Below are 7,380 nucleotides of genomic sequence, written 5' to 3'. Positions count from 1 at the left end.
GCAGTCTAGAAATGAATAATCAATTGTTCCGATACGTAATACAAACCATCGGTCCTTTAACAATAGGAAGTAGCTAGCGGCAGCTGGACGGTCGTAAGCTTCGAACAAGGGGAGAACGGTAGTTAACTGCTTGTCCGACAGTCGCGCGCCGCGCGACTGGGAGGTAAACAAATCACTTTTGCTTTCGGCCGCAGGTGTGAAGGACGTGTTCGTCATCACTCTCTGCCCGCTTCATCGTCGTATGCTTTGTTTATATTGTGTTTTCTACTAATGGTTTGTTTTGACTTGAAATGAAAACTGTAAGTACACTGTTTTCATTTTCATTACTTAATTATGAACCAACATGGAGTTATCGCCGTACATGCGGCGATTTCCTCTCTTTTCATGAATTGAACCCTTGAATTATGTCTCGGTGCGAGGGCGGGCGCGCTCGCGCCGAGTCATGTATTTTGGGCGAAAGTGTGTAATTGAAAAATGTAAGTACTCTTTTCATTATATTTTTGCCCTGTGCGTTCGTTACCGAGAGTGTGATTGCGCTCGGCACGAGCCTTTTAATTTTGTATAATAGAATGCAATGAAAGTGGATTCGCAATTGCAATATTCTTTTCATTTTCATTTATTTATTTGCATGGAATTTAATTTGGATCAATTTTCGTTCTTACCCGGGAATTGATCCTTAACGATTTTTTTTATGTGAAATGAAAGCGCAAGTGCAGTATTCTGTTTCATTTTCATATATATTTTATTTTGATAGCATCATATATTGGATCAAGTTTCCGTTCTTACCCAGGAATTGATCTTTTCCCCACTTTAAGTTTCTATGAAGTGAATCGCAAGGGCAGTATTCTGTTTCATTTTCATATTACTTTTCACTGCTGTGCGGGGGTAGGGGAAGCGAAGATCTGCCAGGAGGTCGTCGGAAAGCTCTCCCGCGACTCCCTTGGTATCCGATTCTTCGTCTTCCTTCCTGCCCCCCGCTCAGCTTCTTCGTTGTATTTTGTATTTGTCTTCCTTGCGTTCGGGGTGGGGCATGTCTTCCCCCCGTGCGTGAGGGAACCCCTCTTACTAATCTATCTGTGCTACCGCAGGTTGCTACATCCGTGGGAGACGACCTTGGACAGGTATGGACCACCGCGGAGGCAGGGCGTGCCTAGCATCCACGGGCTGCTGCAGCGTCTAGCGAGGTCTGGGGCGGTCTCCACTACTACCACGGCCGCTTATGCTGCTCCCCCCCTGGTCTACACTCCCCATGCTGTGTCGATGACGCCGTCTGCCGCTACTAGGGCCGCAGCCGTACCGAGGTGGGGTTGCCGCCGCCGCCTGTTTTCTTCGTGTTCGCTGCCCCAGACTTCCGCTGTTCCAGCAGCTCGCCCCTGGACCGGCCGCCAGGACCCAGGTTCCGCTGGCTGCCGATGATTCTACGAGGCGATCGCTGGGCCTGCCGTACCTGCCGCTGATGTGATTCCCGCTGTTGGCTTGGCTGTCCCTTCTGGGTCTACCGCTGCCGCTGTTCCTGCCGCTCCTGAGCTGGTTGCTGTTCCTGTCGCTCCTGGTTCCTGTGCCTGTCCATGCTGGTCCTGCCCACGGTGTGTCTTCCCCATCCCAGGTCCTTCCGGACAGGTGCAGTCGGGCCGTGTTGCTTCGGCAATAGCCCCGGCTCCGGCCTGGATGGAGGACCTGACGACCTGTCCTGCGTGAGCTGACGAGGAAGAGGAGAAGAGAAGCTGTCATCTTCGTCTTCATCGTCTGCTGCTGCCTCTTCCCCTTCGACTTCTAAGGCCCATAAGCCGAAGAAGAAGAAGGCTGCCTTCCCCCCTAAGAAGTCTCCTTCGGGAACTTCTAAGGGCCCGTCCCACCCCGGTGGGACGGGGGGTCCTTCTGCTGGTCCTCCTGCTCCTTCGGGAGCGGGGCCCGTCTCCCCTTCCGTAAGGAAGAGATAGACGGGGACCAGAGGAGTATCGGTTAGCGCTGGTACTTCCTCGCCTGGTGCTAGCGGCGATGCCGCTACGCCAGGTTCCGGCTCGGTCTCTCGTTCGCGAGAGATCCCGAGTGTACGTTCTCCCTCGGGAGACCGTGCAGCCAAGTTTCGGCGCCAGAGTTCGCTCGGCGCCAAGACGCGGCACGGAGCAGAAGGCGGGTGAGAGACGCTCAGGTGACTCTTGCCAGGCCAGCGGCCGCTCTTGCAGCGACCAGCTGGTAACCCGGGTTTTCCCCCCTAAGAAGGCTCCTTCGGGACCTTCTAAGGGCCCGTCTCGCTCCGGCGATTCGGGGAGCTCTTCTGCTGGTCCTCCTGCTCCCTCGGGAACAGGGCCCGTCTTTTCTTCTACCAAGGAGAAGAAGACGGGGACCAGAGGAGGTACCAGCTTCGGCTGGCACTTCCTCGCCTGGTTCTAGCGGTTCTGCCGCTAAACCAGGATCCGCCTCGGCTTCTCGTTAGCGAGAAGTACCGAGTGGACGGTCCCTCCCGCGGGAGACCGTCCAGCCAAAGTCTTGACACTCGAGCTCGCTCGCCGCCAAGACCGAAGCGCGGAGCAGAAGACTGGCGAGTGTCGTGCAGACGACTCTCGCTAGGCCAGTGGACGCTCTCGCAGCGACCAGCTGGCTGCTCGGGTTGGACGTGACGGTCGCTGACCAGCCACGGGTTGAGGCGAGGAAGGGGTCCCCGCGGTCGTCGGTACCAGCACGGCTGGTACCAGCGGCTAAGACGCACCCGAGATGGACGCTCGCGCCGGTCTCACCGCGTCAACGAGCCTAGCAGGTCACCTGACGCCGCTCCCATCGGGACCGGGCGGAGACGGTAACCAGCAACAGCTCGCCTGACGCTAGAGATCAGCGTCGACGTTCTCAGCCGAGCCTCTCGCCCCAGGCGAGCGGCAAGGCTAGGCCTGCTGCTCGATCGCCACTGCGGGTGGACGATCAGCAGCAGCCCTCAAGCACGCTGGTCCTGCCAGCGAGCTAGGGGGGAGCGTCAGGTCTGCCTCTCCTGTACCTTCAACCTCCTCGGGCTACACCGGGAGGAGCGAGGTACCTATGAGTGATCGCGAGAGGTGCGCCGCTCGCGATCCCGCTATGACGCCGTATGGACCAGGCACGGTTTCTAGGACCGACCAGGACATACGCGCAAGTAGCTGGAGGCGACCGTCAGGGGTCTGCCGCTGTTCCTCCTTCTGAAGGAGGAGTATCTCGGGATCTGTTCTTGTTGGAGGGACTGGACGGTCCTACTCCGCAAGACACGGTTACTCCCGAGATACAGAGGAATTTGCAGAAGTCATTAAGCTGATTCGTCAGCATAATGACCTTGCGGAAGGATTGCCGCTCCCACCAGCAGAAGCCCACGTCTCTGCTCGAGTCGTTTTGGGGCCCGAGAGGGAACCCAAACCGACGGTGGGTCTGCCGCGATCGGAACTTGCCGATTCTGTCTCGAACCAGAGTCTCTCGTCTCCGGACAAGAAGGCTCTCTCAGTTCTGGCCGGTCGATCAAGCTACTTCCACCTCCTCTACTGCGACAGCGGCGTTTTCTACGTGTCTTCGGACACCGTATTTGAATACTCCTTCGGTCCTCCTGAGAGGTTTCGACCTCGACGAGGACTTGGAATGAGTCGGAGGACGGTATCGGCTCTCTCCTGTCAGGTGTCGATCAGCCCCACCAGACGACGTTCACAGTGCGGCGACCCTTACCTACAGTGCGAAGTTCGAACCCTAACCGCAGGGAAAACGTTTTCTCCTGACGATACGTTTTCCCAGACTCTGAGAGGCATCGCCGCAAGGCGAGAGGCTGTTCCTACTCTTCTCCAACTGCTAGTTCCACTGGGAAGGCGAGCGAGTATCCAATTCCTCCCCATTCCCTCTCTCCTTACGGTTACGAGGGAAAGGGGAGGGATCCTACAGAGATTTCTCTGTAGGATCCCACCGTTCGGGACTGCGCTACCGGGGGGGGACCTTCGGTCCTACCTGACGTAAGCCCCGGTCGTTGAGGAGGAATCCTGCCCCATTCTTTCGTTTTCTACGGAATCGAGAGGACCACCAGCCGATATCGTTTGACGAATTCGGTGGGGGTTTCGCAGACGTGCTTAGAATTCTACGGAATTTCTAACGCATCAGTAATTCGAGTTTTACGATCTCTAAACACTTACGCGAGACCACGGTCCAAAGTGAGCGAGACGAGAATCCCCGATATACACGATAATCGGGAACCTCGCCTATGCTCGAATTCCTGGAATTTCTAGCATTGGGAAGAAGACTGCTGCTGAAGAAACTATCTCACAGTAGGCGACCAACCTGGGACTAGAGAAGATCGGACGGGACTAAATCCAGTTTTGGCTTGAACTATCGTCTTAGTATTCTGTTCACCATTGAAGCTTTCCTTCGAGGAAGACTTCTCCTTCACTCTCTTTGATAGAGATCGAAGGTGGTCGATCTCCAATCCTTATTTTGTTTTCTTGAAGGAAAGAATTAGGATGGAGATCGTTGTTCAGAAATCCTACAAATATACTACGTATATTAACCTCGCGACATGATTCTACTAAGCAGTTGAATTGTCCGAGGGGTAGGCGCATATCCTAGTTAATCTACAGATTGCGACTTATAAGAAAAGTATTCTAATTGAACTGCAACTCGGGTTGCCTGCAACCTCCCAGGAGTTTTCAGTTTCAATTTTATATACTTATGGTTTTGTCACGACAACACCATTTCAACTTTTTATATTTACCGAAATTCGTTTCGCCTAAATATAATTGCTCGAGCATATCTTTTATGCTCGGTAGTTTCTAGCCGAACGCATTCCTTCGTGGAATAATGGATTACCTGGCAACTCAGGATGACGAGTCGGCGAGAGCTCAGGCTCAACTACTGCGTATTGAACTGCCTGATAGCAGCTCAGTATCAGCTGGGCCTCCGATATGCACGGTCAGTTTATGTCTCTCTCTGCCCTGCTTTGATTGACTACCGAACCGTATCTCTGCCCAACAATCATGGACTTAGGTCTCTGATTAACGGGGATTCTCGCAATATGAAGGACCATCTACTGCTGTGACGCTAGATTCCATCGCCTTTGACATTGCGAGAATTTTCAACAGAGATATCTCTTGTGACTTTCATCTTTCTGTTTACCGCACGGTAAACAGAAGTCCTGTACAAGTCTCCCGCTGCATCCAGCACTGCGATAATGCGAATGATTTTGCAGACATCTTGAGTTTGTCTTCAAAATATCTCTTATTCGTAGGTGTACAAATTGTTCATTGTTCAACCGAATTACGAGATGTGTCAGAAGACATCGCCTACTCTCCGACCTGACAGCTCTACTTCCAAATGTTCAGCCCATGAGAAGCAGTTTTCATTACTGAAGAACGCCCCGCTTTCATTGCAACTACGACTTCTCACCGGACAGCAATGAAATAGCGGTTAGCGTTTTCAGTCATTTGTAAGCACAGGTTATGAATCTTGAGAATCCTTCTCTCGATTCATCTGTGAAGACGTAGGTTGCATTCAATATCTACCTTCGTCTTCAACGGTACATAGTGTTGTTTCTCCTTAGCTGAGATTCAACAACCATGAGATGTTTTACCTTCAGGGACCTCGGTCTCTAGAAGGCAATTGACTTGCGCCTGTTGGGCACATGCCTTAAGAGAATCATCACCTCGCTGTCCGGCATCGGTTGACAAACAAACTACATTATTTGTTTGGTTTTTTCTCTCCGGCATAACCCTTTAAAGGCGAAGGTCACGTGACTTACTCGGATGCTTGACAACTTGCCTCCTACCGAACGCAGTCAGTCGGCAGCTGTCAGAGCGGCCGAGTCAGTTACGAATTACGCTGTTGACTTAGTTCGGTTGTTACAGAGCAATCATTACTTCGTTTTAATAGCTTGTCACAGTACCCATACCATTGACACCCACCATGGAGTGTCGGTGTCCTATCCACTACCGAGAACTTCGCTGCATGGGGATAGGAGGATGCGAGAGACTTCGTGGCAAACGGACAGACCAGTATGGGTACTGGACATCACCGAAGTAGAGAAGAGGGATAGGTCATGCGACTATTTCCTTCTTTTCCTCTGAGGAACTGCATGACTTCTGCGAAGTCAAGCATCCAGGGGATGGGGATCCGTGACGCTCGATTTCGTACCGAACTTCGTAGCGAAGACTCAGAACCCTTTCGGTCCCTGACGATTGGTTCGAGTCGTTCACAATCCCCTCCCTAATGGACTTCACCGCCTTCGATGCGAAGGAGATGCTGCCTTGTCCGCAAGAACTTCTCCGTGGCGCAGGTACCTGAAGGCAGGGGTCTGGTCAACCAGACCACATGCCCTTCCTTCTACCTTCGGGATATTGCCCACAGGTCCTTGGATCTTTTTCCTTGGGACCCGTGGTGGCTGCTCAACACGTTGTGTGAGCGAACCCAGACCCTCGCAGGCTGAACAGCATCGAGTCCTGGTGTGACCATAAGAATGGATGAGTGAATGAGAGTGTGACTGGCCTCCTCTTCCCATCTTTTTCTTTCCCCTCTACCTGTGGTTAGAGGGACACGGTCGTCACCCTGCTGGATAAGGACAAGATGCAGGTGAGCTACTCAAACAGAGCCCCATCCTATCCCTTTCACTAGGGATAGGAGCGTATATCCACCCTTCCTCCAACAAGGGGGAGGAAGTGGATGCCAGCTTGAGACAACCCATACTTTATGTTGCCTCTTGCAAACAGGAACAAGTTCTTGCTTGCTGGACGAAGAGATACGCTTGCCTCTCTCTTAGTACTCTGGCCCAGAGGTCTGACCATTGATCCTGCGGTGCACACCCGCCCCCGATCAATCGGACAGAGGCTTGGATCCCTCCCTCGCTCTTACGACCAGGGAGGCATTCCAGGGATGGACGAACACCAGTCTGTTTCATCAAAAGACTCAGATTCCTCCCACCAGAAGTGAGTCTTCCTATTGTTAAAGGACCGATGGTTTGTATTACGTATCGGAACAAATGACAATTTGTCGAAAAAATTGCATTTTTCCTAACTATACAAACCTGAGGTCCTTTACATATAGTCTTTCCTCATGCCACCCCTCACTCTGCGTATTTTGCATGGGCCAAAAGCAAAAGTGATTTGTTTACCTCCCAGTCGCGCGGCGCGCGACTGTCGGACAAGCAGTTAACTACCGTTCTCCCTTGTTCGAAGCTTACGACCGTTCCAGCTGCCGCTAGCTACTTCCTATTGTTAAAGGACCTCAGGTTTGTATAGTTAGGAAAAATGCAATTTTCGACAAATTGTCATTTTTCTGATTAATGAAGAATTATGTTTTCTGAGTAGCTTGAATCTTTCCAAATATATATTCTTGGTTAGATATAAAAGATTGTCTTAAGATTTTGATGATTATTTTCTTTTGAGGTCTTTACCT

General features: G+C 52.0%; 1 protein-coding gene across 1 annotated transcript in view; it reads right to left on the bottom strand.

Moving 5' to 3' along the window:
• The window catches only part of LOC135215627 (DNA ligase 1-like), a 189,912-nt gene that overhangs the window by 78,649 nt on the left and 103,883 nt on the right, over positions 1-7,380 (bottom strand). The gene's annotated exons all lie outside the window — the stretch shown is intronic.

The sequence above is a fragment of the Macrobrachium nipponense genome, chromosome 5 (genome assembly GCF_015104395.2).
Source record: "Macrobrachium nipponense isolate FS-2020 chromosome 5, ASM1510439v2, whole genome shotgun sequence".
NCBI classification, from domain to species: Eukaryota; Metazoa; Arthropoda; class Malacostraca; order Decapoda; family Palaemonidae; genus Macrobrachium; species Macrobrachium nipponense.
This window is presented reverse-complemented; position numbering and strand designations above follow the sequence as displayed.